At 40.0% G+C, this 19,306-nt stretch overlaps 1 protein-coding gene across 2 annotated transcripts in view; it reads left to right on the forward strand.

The window, feature by feature from the left end:
• The window catches only part of zmiz1a (zinc finger, MIZ-type containing 1a), a 150,200-nt gene that overhangs the window by 48,550 nt on the left and 82,344 nt on the right, over positions 1-19,306 (forward strand). For both annotated transcript variants that reach the window (XM_030155484.1, XM_030155486.1), the window contains exon 3: positions 10,296-10,367. The gene's annotated coding sequence lies outside the window, so the exon portion shown is untranslated. The remainder of the gene's footprint in view (positions 1-10,295; positions 10,368-19,306) is intronic.

A 19,306-nucleotide genomic window follows, 5' to 3' on the forward strand; every position in this document is an offset into this window, starting at 1 on the left:
TGACTACGATGAATGGTGAAACTACAGTGATTGGTCAAAGTTACAGAAAGATTGACAGATTAGATGAAATTGCAAGGTCTAGGATTGTTTAAATATGAGTGAACATTTATGACTTCAACATCACAACAGCCTGGAGGGACTGATAAACACCACACTAAATCCTATGTCCTCCAGTTCATGCTGTTTGATATAGTTCTGTATGTTTACAGGCCCACTGCCGTACTGCGTGTCTATAGATGTGGCAAACCGCTGCACACTGTAGAGCAAAAGCACTAGTTTTCCCCCAAAACACCTTTGTGACAGCTGAATGAAGCCAGTCCAACCTATCAAAGCCAGTTATTTGAAGGTCTAAATGAAGGTGAACATCAAAGAGGTTTTGCTAATAATCTATTACAGAGCAGAGCTGCTTGTGGTTTCAACCTGCAGTGGTACACAAGACATGACCTGGCAAGTGCAATTGAAAAATCAAACAACATGAAATACCATGTCCAAATGATATTTTGTTGTTGAAAGAACCAGTTTGCAGCTTGTATTTCATTGGTCTCATAGGACTGTGCGCGAAGCTGTTTTCGGTGGAGGTGTGATGCACTGGGAGAAGGGCTGCAACAGAGGATTGTTTTCATTATCAAGTAATCATAGTAGTTTTTATAATTAAACTGGTTACTTGTTCATGTATAAGGTTTCAGGAAAGAGAGTTGGGGTTAGGGTTTTTCTACAGCCCAAGGTAATATCTTTGTTTCATAAATCAGCAGAATCCGGCATTTTAGGATGTGACACTGAAGACATGTAAACAGATATTACAGTCGCTATGAGCCACAATTTAGGAGCACAGGTAATTTTTGCTTTTCATTGTCACTAATTTTTTTTTTTTTTAAATTTGGCCTGAGTTTGTAACAATCCAGCATTTTCCACAACAGTATGTCTAAAGAATATGATTAGTAGGCTGGGGCATCTCTGTAGCATCACAATGCTTCATTTATAATGCTACTATGACACATTTTAGTCATATCAAAAATTGCAACTGCTGCAATTTGGATATTCCACTTGGCCATATTAAGATAAGATTTTGATGAATTGTTCAGCTCTAGATGACAGCAAGTTGTGTTTGCATCATGGAAATGATTAAAATAACCCAAAGCAGTTGTATTTTGTGTTAACCAACCTATACATTTTTCACCATCACGTACTGACATACAATTGACAATCAATGCCAGGTTGAGTGTCTGGACACTTTGACTTCAGCAAATATGCAGTGTTGACTAATAGTGGGCAGCTATGTTATTTCAGAAAACTTGTATCCCCTGTAACAATATGATGGTAGGCGGCTGAGTCTGTCAGTTTTGTGTAGGAGGTGAAATTTACATGAAATATTAAACCAAAATAGCATACTGTTTCAAATTTCCTGGGTCAACTGGATGTGAGCGTGGGTAGCATCAGGAGACAGAGCAGCTGAACAATACTGTGCAGTGGTTGTTTGCCCAAAATAATTCTAAATATCAACCTGGCAGGTGTGTAGTGAATATTCAGGGTATTGTTTGGAAGTTTGCATGGCATGCCATGAACCAAAGATAAAAAAGGTTGAAACACATGGATGATTTCACTGTCTGCACTCTTATTAATTCAACAGTGGATGCAGCCTGCAGAAAATATGATGTATTCCTTTAACTTGCTGGTTCCTGTTTCTTACTAATATGCTGTGTTTTTGCCTTAAGTACTGGCCATTGACTGTCTGATTGCAATCATCTGTTGGGAGGCTGTCATCTGATTACAAACACGTGTTTTTCACCAAATGAGATGACCACAGAGTGAGGTAATGGAACTTAAAAAAAAAATTAAGACCATTGGTGAGATAGTGGGCTGCACAGTGGTTCGGTGGTTTAGCAAAGGTGGTCAGCGGTTTGGATCCAACGGCCAACTGGGGGATTTTAGGTCCAGTTTGCATGTGTTTCCTTTGAATGCTTTTGTTTCCTTGTGTTGTCCAAAGAGGCAACAACTACAGCCTGAGTTTCGAGAAAAACTGAAGGTTCTTCTCTTTATATGGATACTCTAAGCATCATACTCATTGTGTAACTCATCCCTCTGTTAGATTTTCAGTTGAATAGAAGGTTTTGGTATCTGGTCTTTGGGCTTTGATTGACAGCTCATTTACCTGCTAAGTTATCAGCTTCTAATCATTGAATAAAAAGTATTTCCTGTCAGGCGGCTTTACTGTACGTAGTTGTGGTTATGTTACACTAACAAGACAATTAAAGTACTATGTCCCGCAAATGTTTCACAGAGTTTGTTCACTCTTATTAGAGTACCTGTTCATTGAACTATGTCAGCTAGTGTTAGTATTTGTTCTGTATTACATGTGTGGTTTGTCAGATGTCCTGATAATCAGTGTGTTGTTTTTGTGAAGTTGACATTGCTGTTACCAAACACAAGTATATGTAGTAATATTTAGCAAGAAAAATGAAATTATGTAGCATTGATTTAACAAAGTTTCCTAATTAGCACTATAGCTGTTTTTTTTTTTTTCCAACATGGAGAGTTTCACCCCTCACTCTTCTTTAAGTTGACCCTTTCACACAAAAACGGTCACTTCTGACTCCAAAAAACTTGGATGGCAATGAACACAATGCATTTATCTTTGAATCCCTGGTTTATTACTTTCACTTCTTTTATACAGCCCATTTGTTGGTCAAATGCAAGTGGAGTAGCACTTTTAATCAATAGATAGGTGTGAAAGTGTAGAAAATCTCACAGTGTGCACCCTGTATAGATACATGGGGCCTGTTGTAAATCTGCATCTTAACTTATGGCAATTATTTTTTATTAACCCATAGTGTTTTGCATGTAATCACATAAAAACACCAGGGGAAAACTAACACAAATATCATGTTTAGCTAATATTTATATATCATTTTCCATAATTTCAGATTTTAATGGAGCTCGTATCACTTTTAAGGCTTTGAATACTGATAGAGATGTGTTTTTTTTAAAAATTTGTTTTCTAGGATTTGATGTCTGTAAATGGTTCTTCCTCTGCATTAGGAGAACTAAATGTATTCTACAATGCATGTGGCATAAAATTCAATGAAGACAGAGTTAACTGCAATTATCTGTGTTGCGTAATGATTATTTGCAAAGATAATTCCCTCCTCTTTTTGTGTGTCCCCCTGTCAGATCCGAACGCTAGCAAGAAAGAAATGATCTACAATTACTTTTAAACAGTAGTGATGTCCCTGAAAATGCAGCACATTTGATTTAAAGTTCCTCGGGTGTCTCAACTTTGCTTGACCTTTTTGGGAACACTTTATATGATCCCTCTGCAAGATGACAATACTTGTGTGATTTAATGAACCTAGGAAGTAGAATCGCTTAATTCTGTAAATGTAATTCCCAGGCTGGAAACCCCCCGATTTTTGCAGCGATATAAGCCCTCATTGTGACGTCGCCTGTAATTTTGTTGTGGTCATGACAACATCAGTCCAACTTTAGATTCTGTACCGTCAGTGTTGGCTTCCTCCGTCTCCTCCACTGTCTTGACAGTTCTGTAACCACACACCGGTGTTTATGTTCTTTAGGTTAACACGGTTATCTCTGTACGTAACTGGAGCCCTCAACCTACATTGGTACTTGGCATAACATATGTGTGGTTGCGTGTGTGTTTGTGTGTGATCAGCTGCAGGACCTGTCTCCTCCTCTACGTCTCTCTCCAGAATGAGCTGCAGGGACTTGCCAGTATTTTCATTCCCTCTAGAGGCATTTCCGCACGCTAACAAAGCCTGGCCCGTGTGATGAAACGGAGAGGAAGCAGCTTTTGTAAAGGGAGCAGCCGATTTCAGTGCGTGCATGCGTGTTTGTGTGCACTGCTGACCCCGGCTAACAGTTTGTTACATGCAAATTTACTTTAGAGCTTGCAATTCAGGTTGCTCCAGGCCCTTGTTTGCTGACAAGCCTACTGTAGCACGAGAACAAGCCTACTTTGTGTCCCATTCAGATGACAGTTACCCTCTGTTTGCCTCTAATTAACTGATATAATACCTAGCTTGTTGGATGGGTTAGTGTTTTTTAACAAGGCTTGTTAACCACTGGCCTTTCACGGTCCTACTTCCTCTGTTGCCCTCACCAAAGGAAATGTGCGCTGTATCCCAGGTCACCATTCTCCAGAGTGTTTGGCTTTGGGAAAGGACTGAAACAGACCAATAATAGTAGGAAATCAGCTCGCTGTTTACAGTTCACAGGAATATGAACTATGGGGTCTGTGGCTCATATCTGCGGTAAATTACACTGCGTTAATTCAAAGATGTTTGTCTTACTCTGTGTGTGAGTATTCCCTTCGCTCTTTGATCCCCTGCATTTAGTCGGTGGTTTCTAGAAATACCTCTTTTTTTTTTTTTAAGGTTTCGGAAAGACCTGAGGTCGAAGCTCACACGAAACATCATTTCTGCTGTCTCATTTGAGGTCGTGACACAGCTACCGAAAAAAAATTGCAAATGTTTTTTTTTTTTTTTTGTAACTGGAAGCAGAGGCAGAGCAGCAACCGCAGCAGGATTTGGCAACCGCAGTGTCACTGAAGCTGAGATTTTCTGTGGGGATGTCTATAGAGTCATGCGTCCTGTGGGTTGACGGCCAGGGCCCTGTGACACACGCTCATGCCCATAAACAGGGATTTGGCGCTCTGAAGAAAATAACCTTGATAATTACTGGGTGCATATGGACCTGCCCACAGTAGGGGGGGCGAGAGAAGGAGGGAAGACTGAGGGAAAGAGAAACAGAGACACAGAGAGAGGGAAGAGAACCACATCCGCTGGTGCATTCCTCCATGCTGTGTCATTCTGGTGCTGAGTTTCCCTTCAGTTTGCAAGGAGAGGCTGCAAAGAGCTCCTGATGTAACGCTCGGGGCGCTGGACTCTGCCATTTAAAGTTTAACAAGGCAGCAAGCTGCATCCAAAGACTCCCACAGTAATAAAAGGACAACGGAAGCAGGACTGAACAGTTAATGGGAATCTTTTTAAAATCATGATGCAGCCAAATTACAGTTTTTCTTGTAAAAGGCATCACAATATGACAAGCTTATTTAGAATTGTTCTAATAATTACAACAAAAAAATTAACCAATGTAGAAACTGGAAAGTTGATGCATTGCTACAACCAAGACGAGGATAAAAGAGTTGGTTTTAGATCAATTAATAGGCATCGATGTGGTAATGTACAGAGTATTGAATGGTCAGACCTGTTTCCATGAGAGGCAGATAAAGAGGCAGATAATTACCTTTTCCACTGTAATCACTCACTGAGCAATATAGAGAAGTTTGATGTTCAGTTCCAGATTTATTCATTTATGTTTAGTTTGATGTGGAGTTCAGAAGTCATCCAGTTCTTAGTAAAGTTAAAGACAGTTAATTCTAACCATAAAAATCCACTCCAAGATGACTTCTAGTGGTCAGAGAGAAATAATAAAGAAGAAAACAAGAGGACGGATAACCCACTACAGCAAAATTTAGGAAAAGATTTGAACTAACACATGAAAACTTGAGTTGTATTTACAGAAATGAATGAAGAATTGAACAAGGCACAAAAATAAAGGATAGTCAACAAAAGGAGTTTGGGTGGTATTTCGTGAAAATCAATTGCTTTGTAATATTCAATGGCCTTCATTGAAGAGGCATCCCTGATTTCAGTGGTTGCGCTCAAAGCCGGTGGAAGCAAGTGCTGGTTATCTAGATGGCATGGAAGTTCCCAGAATCCTGCATGGAATGATTCAAGGACCAGAACTAATTTAGTGGAAAATGCCTTACAAATTATATTCCCCAGACATAAAGGAACACACTTGGTTGGTACAGACACCAGCAAAAATCATGCCTTTATTTTTCCTTTTTTCCAGCAAAAATAAAATGCAGAAGTAAGACATATCACAAAGCATGTCAAAAATAATCGCATTATTGTTTTTTTCAGAGCCGTAAACAAAAGTGTAAGGAGTTGACAAGGAAAATGCCAGAAAATCTAGACATGCTGACATGGCGCACATGGAAGAGTAGACAGTAATGGAGGACCTAACAGGGGAGGCAGTCAGATTTAGACTTGCTTCTCCCACTCGTTCTCTGCCCTCATCATGTGGCCTCTCTGGTCTGGTTGAATTGGCATCCTTACAGCAGCCGGAGCTGAAAGTCTGTGCTTGGCCCACCGCCCGTCTGCTTGCCTGTCATTCAGCTGGTTAAAGAGGCCTTGTTGAACCGCTGCACTGTGCCTGGCTACTACGGGGCCATTCATGCCTGTAACGGTAGAAACAGCCAAGTCCTGTCATCAGAGTTAGCTAGCACATACCAATTTACTACTGTAAATGACAAGGGCATCTCGCTTGGTAAGCACAGTTTCCCCCGGAGCAACCTCGTAACCCGTTGTTTGAGAGTTTGGTTTACATTTCAGAGAATGAGACGCTCTTCTCAAACAGACCATGTGTCTTTATACAAACACAAACAGCGATCACATCTCAAATATGTTCTCTGTCTCTGTTGTATGTATGCCGCCTACACTGAGCGTAAAGTGAAACAGACTGATCTTCTCCCCAAGGAATCACACAACAACAGCACTACACAACAAAAAAGGTCCTTTGTGCTGCTCAGAATGCTAGAAATTTCAAACCGAGGACTTGCAAATACAGTTTGTCACTCTGAGAATTTTTCCTCCTGCCTGTCAGCTGCTCCCTGTGCCTTTGGCTAATGGCAACTCGTCCTGTCACAGATGACCTGTGCCTTACTGAACCACTCTCCCTCCTCCTCTTCTCAGTCCCAGTGTGACACACACAGTGAGGACATGCATGAGAGCCATGACTTCATCCTCCCTCCTTTTTCTAATTCTTTCTCGCGCCCGCCTGCCTTCCTTCCTTCCTCCCTCACCGCCGCTGCTCAATTTCTCTGCCTTCCCCGACTCGTTCTTTACTCCTTTCCTTCTCTTGTCCTTTTTGCCACCCCACCCCCCACCCCTTCGTCTTCTGTCTGCAGCCCTAACATCTTCCTGCTATGATTAGCGATGGTGTTTTTCCCCAGCCAGTGTAATGTCTAGAGCCTCCTGTGTCCTTGGAAAGCAGCCTAATAAGCTCAGACACACACTGCTGTCTCCGCGCTCCATAGGCCTATTCTCCAGTGTCACCCAGCACACAGTGAGGTAAACAAAGACCGCCGCACTCACACACTAACCTGGTGCACTAATAGACCAGCACCCCAGCTCTTGTTGAAGATGGCGTTGGTGCTAGCTTGCTAATGTTGACCTTCCACGTGCCAATCACAACAAATCTGCTCCCTGATTTGAATATGGGGAGGAAAACAGCGTAAATTGAAAGTAGAAATCCCCCTGGTGTGAGACAAGATGAGCCTCTGAATAAATTATTCAGATGGCAGCGTCTTTCCTGCATGATTCTCGCCTTCTGCTACATTTAATGGCATCTGTGATGACGCCCATTGGAGATTAATCCAGATGTACGACGTTTGCGTGTGCGAGCGCCTGCATTTGGTTGTGTATTTCTGTTCGCCTCTGTGTGTGTGGCCTGCTCACCCCTCTTCTCGTGCATCCCGTTGTGTCGTGTGATGGGGAAACAAAGCCTCAACAGGGGAATTTATTTCTTCTCCGGAGAGGGCTGTAAATAAACAACTAGTGAATCAATGCCTCCATTTGTTTTTTCTCTGATAATTCTGCCTGTGTCGTGAAGCGCTGTGACAGTGTGTTTTGCAAGCCGGTGCAGCACTCGGCAGCCATATTTCCTCTCAGCGAGAGTGAGAAGACATGCCACACTGGCCTCGTGTTTCATTACCAAAATCAGTAAATTACCACTTGGTTTTTATATCAGTCACTGCAGTGCATGTAGCGCCATGATGGAGCCTTTGTATGAATGGGAAATAACTCCAGCATCAGACATTGCATTTGCAAGTAACCACTCAATGGAACACATTTCAGACAGACATTACCATGATCAGCTGAAGAGGAAATTCCACCTTGGGTTGGATTGGATGTGTTTTGGTGGATGGGACCCTCCATCATTCCTCATTCATTCAACAAAAATCAAAAGTTCAATGACACACCAACAGTCCTTGTATCAGCAGCATCTCAGTGAAAACCACTCGCCTACCAAGTTTCAAATCAGTCCGGCAAAATATAACTGAGAAAAGTCATTTTATACACATTATGAACTGACAGATGAATGAATGAATATTCCCTTTAGAATACACCTTTTACTACAGTGCAATACACTGTATTAACTTGCCATTTTAACCCATTTTTCCACTGATGAGGCCTGTCATGATCATAACATAATCACCTTACTTAAGTTATTTGAGCCGACTGCAAACATTTTATATAATGGTTAAATCAATTTCCATTCTCCCGTGTGAAAATAGCAGAAATATCCTCCTTACACCTTTTTGAGGTTAGATGGTTTCAGTGCTATCATGTTATGGCACCTTCTTCTTCTGCTATGATTTAACAGCACTACTGCCTCCATTCTCCTGATCTCAAGATGTTTATAATATTCAACCAACTACATTTTGATGCGTTTTGATCACAAACCCTAAAAGTCCAATGGAGAAGTCTGTAAATATATTATTGTCTCACAAAAAAATTGCATTATTTTTTCACAAATATTACTAAAATGTGATGATTATGACAGGCTTTTACACCCAAGTAATAAAAGTTATTTCAAAGGTTATGTAAATGTAGCATGATGGTACGTTATCATGCAGATTACATAATTAATCACCCACAATCCGTTGTTTAACTCTGACTGGGAGCCTTCACTGCATACCTGTCTCCCGTCACTTCTTGTCATTTGCACCCTGTCAACTCTCTGATTAAAGCACAAATAACCCCTCTCCTTTAAAGACTACAAAATGACATTAATGATGACATTGAAGTAAATCAGAAGCTACCTGTTTTTTCCTGAAACAGTGTCAATAAACCATCAGAACCAGTCTGTTGATTGAAACTGATCTCCAACTTCTTTAATAATCACTAAATAATTATTTTTTCAGGCAGAAACGTCACTTCTAATGTTGAGAGTTGGCACTTTTATCAGTTTTATTTGATGTGTTAACTATCTTTTGAGTCTTTATAAAGTTGTAGGCCTTAGAAGCAGATATAACCAGGGTCAATAAAGTTATAACTTTCTGCTTCAAAAAGTAAGAAATCATGTTTGTTTCAGGGTTTTTCTTTTTGTTTGGTGAACTGACCCTTTAAAGTGGCATATCAACTGTTATTTTCCATAATTACAGTCCCACAACCTACAGTAATAGAATGAGCGATGCACTCGTCCCAGAAAATATGAGGGGAGTTGCTTACATTAGCTATGGTTCAATGACTAACAGGAACGGGGAATAATGGTGTGAGCAGAGTGATCCCAGCTCTTCAGGAATAAAGGTAACCTCCCAGTGTGTAAACCTTGATTAGAAGCAATCATTCAGCTAATGCTGCTGTTGGTAATGCCAACATGACTACACATAAGAGCCTTTAATGAGCGCTGGTTTACCATGGCTTCTTTGTGCTCAAGTACCCTTTTTTTGTATCCCATATCCAAGTGTGAAATTATAATATCAGATCATATTTAGTTAATTAAACCCATATGACTAATTTAATTTGACTCAAATATGGGGGAAAATGAATAAATCATGGAGGCGTATTTAGCTTGCTAGTGCTAGTGTTAACAGTAATTAAATGTGGGGCAATCTGTAGCCTGTGAAGATAGCTCCAGTCCTCTCTTTCCTCCTACTGTACAAGTACACATGTGGAAAAATGTAAGCCAGACATTTTTGGGAAGCTGTCTAGCAGAATATTAATGAAAAGATCTGGGAATTTCAAACATAGAAATAGGAAAAAAATTAATAGCAAGTTAAAGATACAGTCCTGTAAAGTAGGCTAGTGCATTAATAGTCAGTGAGTGGTCGCCCCATTAGGAGATCTGCACATCGCAGTTTGGAAAAAAAAAAAAAAAGGCCAGAAGCATAGAAGAAATATTCCTCCATGATTAGAGCCCGGAGAGTTCAAAGACAGCTGCTTCACCAACTTGCAAAAAACTCCGAAAGAAGACAGGGAATCAACTTGTATTTGTCATTTAAGTATTTTATGTTTCATATTTGGCGGGGATTAGATGTACACTCTCCTCCAGCTCTGTCGGCTCTTGTTACGTGCTTCCAATCTGTCAGAGCGCTTTATTACATCTTGATAAATGATGCCACCTAAGTCTTGTTTTCCTATCACTAAAAAGCAGATTGTGTCTTGTCACGGTCCCTGATGTGTGTTGTGTTTTGTTTTGTTTCATTTTAGAACGCCACTGTGATTGATGAGGATTAAGAAGCAGATTTTGCCTAATAGGAAACACAGGAACGTCATCCCCTGGTAAGGATCCTGATTTATCGCTTTTCGTATGTCTTCATACGATCATTTCAGCATCAGAGACAGAAGATTCAGTGCTTTTTTTTCTTTCTTTTTTTTCATAGCATTAGAACGCTGTTGGGTAGAAAGCAGATAGGATGCTGAGGCTGAAGTTTGTTTTTTTCTCCTGTTGTGTCGTACCATATAATTTGGATTTGGAAGCACTTTATATTCAGGACCTTGTGAGAAAAAAACCTTTAGTTAATATTTAGTAACACCTCACAAGTCCTTAAAAAGATGCTTAATATATCTGTTATTTCTTGGCTAAATCTTAACCAATAAAAGCACAGTGTTTCAGTGGCAAAGTACAAAAGCTCACCCAGAGCTTTGCCCTCTAATATGTTGTATTTCTGTGCAAATTTTATATGTATTTTATCAACCTTGAATGCTTTTAAATGCTCTGTGCAGATGGGGAAATTGTGTAAAGTACATGAAGTGTTTTTTTTAAATATATTTTTTAGACATTTTTGCCTCTATTTGTGACAATAAAAAGGGAGGAGAAAACACGCAGAAACTGAAAATACACACTTCCACACATGATCAACCTGATATCGTTTTATGCCGTTATGTAAAAAAATGAAGCCACTTTTCAAAGCTTCTGTCTGCGGACATGGAGAAGAGCACATGTATTTGATCAGTGATTGGTAATCACCGCTGTCAGTCATATATTTAACCCTGTGATTGTGATACACACATAATTAGGGTATTGCAGGGTAGATTTTTGCCAGATTGAAAAAACAGGCAAGGAGTAAACGCTGAAGTGGCATGTCCTCTCAGACCACTTTGATACAATGCGTTGAAAGGGGAGTTTTTTTCATGAATTTTTTTCCTAGTGATGCTAAAAAACAAATACAAACACCGCAGCTTTAAAAAGGACTATTTGGTTGGCGTCGGAGTCCCAGCTCAGTTTATCCCTACAAGTGTAGTTCATTTACAATTTCCATTAACCTTAATAAAACACTGAATCTGGATGCTGCAAAAAGCTTAGTTAACTTTTAAAAGCCCACAGTAAGTAGTTAGAGATGAAAATATCTATGAAACTATAATACATTTTCTTGACTCAGAGAGGGCTGATATTTACTAATATTACATTTGATCTGGTCATCTGTCGTTAAGATAAGGTTAACACATAATATTACTTTTGGCTTTTTTACTTAAATAAAATAACATGCTGAGAATATCACTGTCCCTGAGCATAATATGAATGAAACTATTTTAAATAATTCAAGATATTTTGAGGAGTTTCCTCTGAGTGAAATGCTTGGAGTGACTAAGTTCAGTCATGCGTTGTAATTTTTTTAGAGCTTTTATGGTCTAAGGTAGTAACAGAAGTAGCAGATCTACTAGAAAATACACGATGTGCCTTTAAATTCATAGTTGTGCTAGTAAATGCTCTATAAAGGTTATATTTATCTTAATACAACAACAAAAACACTTAGGGCAGGTTTAATAATCACATAAAGGGTAAGTTGTTTTAACTCAGTAGTAATGTTATTATAGAAATAGCAAAAAACTTCAGACTTTAATAATTTTATTAGGATTTTACAACTGTCATTCCAAGGCCCTCAATGTAAAGCTCATGTTGTACAAATACCTACATGTTTGTGTAGAGAAAGCTTAGTGACCGTTCACAAAAAAATGGATTGAAAACCAAATATACAGAACCTTTCTCATGTTTTATTGCACAAAAACCCTAACTCGAATCATATGTAAATATTTTCCTGATATACTGAAATCGATACAAGGCTGTGTCCCATTGTCCAATGAAGGCTATTGGACCACAGACACATCAGAACATACTGAATTAATCGTCATCAGAGTTCGTTTCTGCAGTGCCTTGAATGGAAAGCACATGGGTTGCGTGACGATTTACACAATCAGTATTGTGATTTTGCGGGCAGCGGCGTTTCCTCTTTGCATGGCAGACAGCTGGTGCTTGTCAGGTAACAACTGCATCCAGTCACAAACAACAGCCCAAATAAGTTGTGATGCCAAGTCATTGTGTGCGCTTCGCTGTAGTATCGCTGTTACTCCTCTGATGTGGTCGATCTTGGAAAAAAAGGCCCCGTTTGAGGGATGTTTACAAAACTACATACTCGCATGTACGCTTCAGCGGTGATACCCTTCTCTGCTTCACTTCAAGTTGTCCCCAGGGCGCGAAACCTGAACAGCAGCGTTAGCACAGTCGAACCAATGGTGAGTTACCATATATGACTATTGATCTGCCTCTATCAATAGCAATATCCATCTCCAAGAGGAGGACAACTGCTAATCCCCATCCTCCACTCATTTGTCTTCCTCTGCAAAACCTGGAAGAAAGGGCTCCATTTGATGCCTGATACTATGTGTTCAATTATCCTTTCAGCAGCATGACTATTATGTATTCAGTTATCCCTTGAACAGCATGAATATTAAGTGTTCATTTATGCCTTGGCAGGAAAAAAACACCCCATCAATCGTCATCAGAGTATTTCAACAACCTTTGACTGACATGATGGAAAATGTAATCAGGGCGAACGAGGACGCAAAGAAACATCCCACTAAAGGCCGTAACACAACAGATTCGACTTAAAAAGAGTCCTCGTCCTCAGCTTTTGTTTTGGAGCTTGTGCAAAATGTCGACAGTGTAGTTTGTATACATGCGAAACGGCATCAAAGTGCTGGAAGGTGAATAATTTTTGGTGGCATCTGCACATTCTGCAATATGCTAATGAGCAAGGCTGCAAAAGCCAGATTGCCAGGAGAGAGAGAGAAAGAGAGAAAGAGGGGGAAAGAAAGAAGGGGAGATGGAGAGAAGAAGAAAAAAAATGGGGGGAGGAGGGGGGAGGAGTGGAAAAGAGAGAAACAGACGGAGGCTGGTGTAAATTATGGATGCAACCTGCGATTTCCAAGAGGAAAAGAAAGGCAGAGAGAAACCTCAAGTCATGCATATCAGATTACGCATTTACCACATTTTCTTATCATGGTCCGTGAGCAAACTCGTATACAATCTGGCCTCAGTGTATGTGTGTTTGATAGACAGAGAGAGAGACAGAGAGAGAGAGAGCGAGCACTTCCACTTATGTCCATGTCATGTTGTGTGTATTGTGCTGTCAGGTGTTTCTGTGAACTTCATATGACGTGTGTGTGTGTAAGGCTGAGTCGACTATGTTTTACGCGTCTGTGTGTGTTCCTGCAGTCACATGGCCGTTGATATTTTACACCTCATTTCAGTGCTGAGCATGCACACTGGCAACTCTGTTCTGCAAGACCCCGGTCTCATTACTTTTCATTAGCCGAGTCGCACTATAGATATTAACTGTATATGAAATGGTAGTTGTCTAATGATGAAATGATGCTGAGCCACCCCTTTTTCCTTTGTTAAAAATATTGCACTCATTATGAATTTTGCCTGCTTGAGCAATTCTAAGTACTAGGGCTGCACAGAGTATCGCTACAGCTTTGTCATCGATGTGGATGGGCTTAAAAAATAGATTTTCGGATTCTAATCAATCTTAATATGAATGATCCAGTATGGATGAACACAATCCAGAGATCCATCTTTTTAGATGAGTAAAGCTCTAAACCCAATGGTCTTGCTATCCACGAAACTGTTGTAACTGCTTGGGGTCAGAGTGAAAACAAAATTTTTAATAATTTACCAGCTGTAGGTGGGCCTTGTACAATTAACCAAATCAGTACAGGATTGGACTGAATTAAAAACGGAAACAAATTGCGTATTGAAATAAAAAAATCAGCAGTAACACTAGTGTAATCATCCTTTTTTTTTTTTTTTTAACAGTAATAGTAATACAACAGGGGATGTAGTGCCAGGTAATGCAATATCTACAACTTATGCTGCAACTTTTTGCTGTTGTTCACAAAAGGAAAATGGTTCTCATTTCCCAGACACTGCCCGAAAAAACTCTGATAGAGCAGAACTTATCAAAATTTTCATTGTATTTTTTATTTTTATTTTTTATTTTATTTTTACAGTTCTTCTATGCCTTTTAATCTATTCTTGTATTGTACTCTGTTATTTTGGTTCTTATTTATTTTTCTGTACAGCACTTTGGTACACTGTGGTTGTTTTAAAGTGCTTTACAAATAAAGTTGGAATGGATTGGAATTTAAGCGTTCTTGGATACACTAGTGAACCAACAATGACAGTCATCATCACCAGTAATCATCAACCAATACCTGACAATCAGAATGAGTGAGGAACACAGGCAAAATCAACTGCATTTTATATGATCAGACTCCCTCCCCTACAGAATCACAACCGTATAATAATCATAGGTTGAGGAATATGTCCAATTAAATCAATGAGGCTTTTTTGAATAGTGTGAAAAAGGTTGCAGTGTTGCAACACTGAGATTAGTTGTTCCTCTAGAGAATAATCCTACTTAACAAAAAATCATTATGTGCGGTGTTTGTTGTAATATATTAACTGTGAATGTTTATTAAGTCATTAACGACCAATGATGCGGTATTTGTACGTGTTGACACCCTTCTGTGTGCTGTTTTTTTAATTGGTGTACGTTGATATAAATTTAATACACAGTTTTTGAACTGTTTGTCTTGAGTTCATCCTGTATGTTTTTCCTCTTTTCCTTTCTTTCTTCCTTCCTTCCTTCCGTCCTTCCTTCCTTCAGTTCATGTAGACAGACAACAACTAGTTTAAAATTGCAAATTGCCTGTAACACTGAAGCTCTCGTATAATTCATTCATTATTAATGGAGCCGTTTGAGTCAAAAGTCCTGTATTCTTTACATTGCAATATATAGATTAGAAGAAATAAAATTGTCAGGATATATATTTTTTTCTCTCCATATTATGTAACCCTGCTGTCTGTATGTCCCACCCTGGTGTGCGAGTCCCTTAACAGCCTGTGTGAATAATGGATCCATTCTTGAGCCGTGTGTGTGACGGAGGCCTGTGCAGTGGTGTGGGTTCCCTACCAGAGGTGGAGGTGGAGGAGAGCAGAGGGGACTGGTGTGTGTGTGTGTGTGGGGGGGTTGTCTGGAAATAGCTCTGCCTAGGCCGGGAGCACCTTTAAGTGGGCCTCTGTGCCAGCCTCACCTTCTTTTAACGCACTCTCACGACAAAAGTACAATTCTGCCAGAGAGCCTGGCGTGTATTATGCACCTATTTTCCAGTTGGGTCGAAAGGAAATATGGTTTAACTTGTTTCCGTTCAGCTGTGCCGCCTGAGTGATCCCTTCAAAAATGGCAGGAGAATTAGAAAAAGGGGCTACATTTTCGAAGAATTGGACAGAAGCCACCTTGCATTTAAAACGAGAAGTGTCTGAGCTGGGGAACAGAAACTATGAAGCTGCCCTGGATCTTGCCTGCATGTAAATGTGTGTTAATGTGCAAAGTAGGTCATTTATTTGGAACAGGGACAGGCATAGTGTTCCTCTCTGGAGCAGAGTCAGAGTGGGGAATCATTTCATAAGCAGACACATCGCTGGATTTGGTGAACCACGCTATGGATTTACATACACCAATATTTTGTTTATGTGTCAAATTCGAACATATGAGAGGGAAAAGCGGGGGGGTGCTTGTTGAAGGTGAAAATGGCTGTGGTCAATCCAGAGACAGCATCAGTAACCACAACCACAGATAGCAGCCTAAAAATCAGACTAAATCAGATTACCAAACAAACAGCTAAGAGGATTAATCCTGATCTCTCTCTCTCTCTCTCTCTCTCTCTCTCTCTCTTTCTCTCTCCCTCTTTTTTTTTTCCCATCAGTCGGACATTAAATCTGCAATCTATAAAATCCCTTCAAATGATTTTCTATTTTACTTCGCAGCCCTCATTTTCCGGTCACATATTTGGAGTGAAGCTTTTTCTGCCCTCGCTGAACTCTGCCCTTTTGTTCTGCCTTGAGGCCTCTAGAAATTGCTTTACTAAACAGAGTGTCCTGTCAGCCTTTAAAAATATCTTCACATGGCACAACATGAATCTAACCTCCGATCAGTTGCTGCACTGCTGGCTGCTAAGTCCTGTAATGTTATAATAATGTGTTCCACCAGGCCCTGTCTTGCTGTTAGGGGTAAAACTGTGTTGAGAGACGCCTGTGGCTCTTTGGCTGTCACTACAACAAGCTGAGCAGCGTTCACTGGGGACGGACCTAATTAATAGAAAACAGAATATATGAAAGGCTGCGATTATACCTTCTCACCGGCTTTCACAGATCACAAATGTGGCTGCGTGTCGTGAATTAATCTCAGGAATGATTGTTGGTTTACAGGGAATCACTGGCAGCACAGTATGTTCTCTAGAAGACTGTAGATTAATTTGGTTAATATTTCATAAAGCTTACAAAGGCAGAGGGCATTTGAGGCTTTTCAGATTATTTGTTCTCAGCCAACATTACACACCATGGTTGAGCTGCTGTGCCGCTGCGCTGCAGTGTCTACAGCGCTGCAAAACAAAGCCAAAACAAGGCACTTGCTGTTAAAAGTGTTTGTCTGTGATAGCGTTGTTTGTGAAGTGGGAGCTGTTGGTCCTACTCCTTTACTGAGATCCGATTCTAAAGGGCCAGTTCATGCACGCCGTCGTATCACTCTCCTGAAGTGCTGATAACTTCTAACAGACCAGTATTAATATCCTCACGCTACTCTTTGATAGCAGCTGATTCATTTTGGAGCTCCACTCACGCACACCTCCGCCGAAACGCAGGAGGACAATACTCTTGACAGCTCCACAAACTGACAATCCCGATGTCGATCGCTCCATTTCGCTCCCTCCCATTTCCAGCTCCCTCTCTTTGTCTCGCTCTCTCTCTAATAGAGCCGTAGATTGTAACCAACAAGACTGTAATCAGCGCAGACCTAATCAAATCATTGCTCCAACAAGCAGCCCTGGTGGCTCGGCTTCCACGAAAACACATCTCGGATCCGGAGTACATACTGTAACCAGGCACTGCACGAAATGTCAGGAGAAGCAAGCTTATTTCCTGAAATGTCACTGACAGCATAACAGCTAAGTAGAAGGATATCTCTTATGTTTGTATCACATGTCAGCAGCTGTGTTATACCACATGGATCATGAAATGCAGACACATATCACACCTGACTGGCAATATATGATATACTTTATATGTCAACATGCTATTTTTTCCCCTGAACTGGGCTGTATTTTCAGTTGTGAGCCAAAACATGTCACAAGAACACTGGATTACAATAGTGGCAAGACATGCAACACCAATGCAGCAACACTTTTAGACATTATAGACTGTATATACACTATAAAGGATACTGAGTAGCCTAATGCAACAAGCCAACTCTTTGTGTAATACTGTATTTACACTGGTGTTCATTTGTATGCATTTGTCTGTGAGAGCAAAAGAAATAAAAATGAATCAGAATACTTTATTAATTCCAGAGGAAAATTATTTAATTATTATTATTATTGGATTACAATGCATGTGCAATACTATACTATACCATACCACTATATGTTTATTGTGATATGGTGATATATTGTGATTTATATTTCCTATGTATTTGTAGTAAAAAGGATATACCATGATCATCCGTATAATCTGAGTAAGAAATGTTGTTTATGTGATCAGAACAGTGACATCAGTGTTTAGATGTATGTATGTACTGTATGTATGTACGCACTTGGAGGGTTAAACACAATGATTTGTTTGCAGCAAATCTTTAAGTGAATTGTTAATTATTACATTATGTTTTGTGATACGGTATCGATTCTGAAACACAAACTTGCACGCCATTTCATAATCAATTTTAAATTTAAGTGTTTTTTTAATTTCCTGACTATCTTTGAGTTTGTCAGTTTAGCTTTGACAAACACTAACATTTTTCACAATTTTCAATTAATCCAGGAAATATTCAAGAAATGAAATGACAGTGAAAATCATTAGATGCAGCGTTTTCTCAGAAACTTAGTTAAGTTACTACCTGAACTTTTTTTGTTTAGCTTCTTTCCACAAATGTGAAACTAAATGTAGTCAGAATACTGATGCGATGATTGAAAGTGGTGTGTGATTAGTGTTAGTGAGTGTTGGAGCCATCAAGTTAGATCTGCACAAACAAATGCACATCTCCAAACCTTCTCATTATCCACAGCAGGATAGCTGCCGGCTGGGCACCGGGACAGATTGTGTGTGTGTATGTGTATGTGTGTGTGTGAAGTTGTGGCGTACGCCTAATTTGGTCTCGTCTCATTCCAAGATTTGGTTAACCGAGTTGGCTCACCCTGTCACTTTGCCACAGAGTGTGCAGTCGCTTCGGCCTCTGTTTCACTTAGAGGCACCCACGCTCTTGTCCTTTTGCCATGAAAACATAAAGCAACTCGTGCTTTTCCCTCTCATGTAACACACACACACGCACACACACACACACATGCACGCACACACACACACACACACACACACACACACACACACACAGCTGAATGAGAGTCAAGTTAGACAGAGAGTGAGAAAGAGGAAAAAATGAGAAAGTACCAATTAAGCTTCTCAAACAGGACTGCCAACAGACATCAAGGGGCTTGAAGGCGGAGAAGACCAGAGTGTTTATGTGTTTGTGTTGAAGAAGAGGGTGGGGTTGGCATCTGACTACAGAGCACCACTCTAACTATTGAGTCGCATTCAAACCATTTAATACTTTTCAAGGTTTTTAACAACTCATTATAGTAACCTGCTGCAGGTCGCCTCTGGCGTTCTTTAAATTCTTTTTAAAAAACTTGTTTTTTTTTGCCTTTTAAATGGACTGAAATCGGCGTAAAAATATGTTGCACTTGCATTCACTCTTCTGTTCTCGTTTACTATTATTTAAGGTTGCACAAGTTGGTAGAAAAGATGCCCAATACTGTGGTTTGAGTCGATTTGGTTGGTTATAAAAGAAGACTCATCGTTTTGAAACATACTTTTTTCAACTCAAAAATGC

This window comes from Sphaeramia orbicularis, chromosome 15 (assembly GCF_902148855.1).
Source record: "Sphaeramia orbicularis chromosome 15, fSphaOr1.1, whole genome shotgun sequence".
Classification (NCBI taxonomy): domain Eukaryota; kingdom Metazoa; phylum Chordata; class Actinopteri; order Kurtiformes; family Apogonidae; genus Sphaeramia; species Sphaeramia orbicularis.